Source organism: Oryzias latipes, chromosome 15, assembly GCF_002234675.1.
Source record: "Oryzias latipes chromosome 15, ASM223467v1".
NCBI classification, from domain to species: Eukaryota; Metazoa; Chordata; class Actinopteri; order Beloniformes; family Adrianichthyidae; genus Oryzias; species Oryzias latipes.
Window position 1 is genome coordinate 10,995,664 of NC_019873.2, and position 2,271 is coordinate 10,997,934.

Here is a 2,271-nt window from a genome sequence, read left to right on the forward strand (position 1 = left end):
GTGGGGATCCACAAGCACATTGTGAAAAGTCACTACTGTAAACCAATTTCCAACAGGAAACACATCTTTCATAAAGTTAGACCATAGTCTCATTTTCCCAAGTCATGAGGATCATTCAGATTTTATTTCCTGAATAATCTCAAAGAAGCCTACATGTTTTTGATGATCAGATGATGTCACTGCTTTGAAATGGCCACACAGAACATCTCTGCTTTGTCTTTTTCCGCAATGGAGTCATGAACATTGATTGAGACAGGTCTTTATTAACCAATTGGATGAGATGTTGCTGTGATCGTTTGGGTAAATTTGGTTGCTCCTAGTGTGAATGTAACTCTCACTGAGGTTCTAGCTCAATCTAGACAGCCCCTGTTGGGGTTGCCCAGAGAATATGTCTGCCCAAAATACTGTGAAAAGCTTTCTTCAGAGCTTCAGCAAAGAAGCTTCTGCAGGGCCCACAGTGGACATGTCAGCACTACTTGTGAGCACTGTGCTCATTCTCTTTCTTTTAGCAGCTTGTGCAAGCATGCTGGCTTATGTCTCACTCTCCTCATCCCTCATCTGCTTCAGAGCCTGCATAGATGCACTGACTATTTCTGAAGCACAGCACAGGTCAACAGAATGAGCCTGCAGCATGACATTTGCAGACTTTAAGAAACCCAAAACTTTTAGAAGAAACCGTCCTGTTACAAAGAAATGATGCCTCCTTAACATCATTATTAACCCTGATGCCTCTGAAGATGTCACCAGCAGCAGCTCTGTCCTCTGTAACCTTTTGACAGGATACTCATACTAGCATCCTGTTGCTCCACAAGGCACTAGGTCACATCATGATGGCTTGTCCATATGATCTCCAACAGTCGTTTTAGGGAGGGAACATCATAGTTCTATGACACATAATCACACATTTCACATAATGATGATGAAAAATGAGTGCAGGGATCCTGATAGATCAAAAAAGGTGTTTTCACACATTGCTCTGCTTGCATTAAATGGACCAATGCCAAATGCAGCTGGTGGTTATAGCAGTGGGTATTAGGTACATCTTTCCCTACCTTCTTTTTACAAGAAGCCCTGAACACTACCCTCCTGACCCCAGAATGGACAAAGATCCATCATAGCACCGACTGACAATTTCAGCTGCACTATAACCTGAAGCAGAAAGACGCTAAAGAATTTGGGTGGTAATATAGTCAGCATTTAACTGACTGAGGTCAAGCAGACCAATCAGGTGTTCCTCTGGAATACCTTAACAGACAAATCCAACCATAACTGACAGATTCTCCACATTGCATCTGTCTCTGGTTCCATCACTTTTGATGCCAAATTCAGCAGAATCTGCTTTTGTCATGATTATCCTTGAGTTTATTTAATACTATTTTGGCCAATATTTCAATCATTTTGTTTTGGATGTTGCGAGAGGTGTATTTAACATTTTGTGGTACGTCTTTATTTTGTTAAACTTTGGATCCTTCGTCAATGTGTAATCAATCATTTTTAAGAACAGTCTTGCAGAGAAATCATCATTTGAGCTTTCCACACTGCCACAAAGTGGAAGTTTATTTACTGCAAGGAACTGAGCTACTTGTCCAATAGTTTTTATATAATATTTATTTTTTCAACACAAGGGGACCCTAAAAGCTTACTAATGGTTTCCCCTGTGGCCTCTCTTTGGGACATTTCAGACCAGGTTTTTACATTTTTTATGCGGCATTGACTTTTTGTATGCTTTGAGAGTCCTTGTCTTTTTTTAGTGCACTTTAATTATTAAATCCTTGTTTTGTAAAAACCAAATCCCTGCCATTGTTCCCCCCAAATTTATAACACGGGAAAAACAAAAGCATGCATCAATCTTTGCTGAATATTACACCCGTGGTCTTCCATGATACCAGCCTGGGCAGAATGAGCATGCATTACCAAAGTTATGCTTGGGGGAAACCAGAGCTGTGGGTTGTGACAGCGCTAAAGTGTTCAAGCCTAAATCTACATCATCTGCAGCAGCCACTACTGGCCTGGGAGCAACTGGGACAGCAGGGGCTGTGCTTGTTCAACTAGACAAACTACATGTACTCGGCTGAGCGCGGGGATTCAAGTTTGCAGTACCGCCCGACGAGTGGGTCTCTGCTGCCGTTGTTAATGCACCCAGCACTGGCAGCTTGGATGCTAAGTTTATTGCGCATGTAAACTTGTTTCTCAGTTAACCCAAACCAGAACAAAGAAAGCGATAGAGGACAAGAATGAGTTGAAATAACCAGTGATCAAATCCTTTCAGCA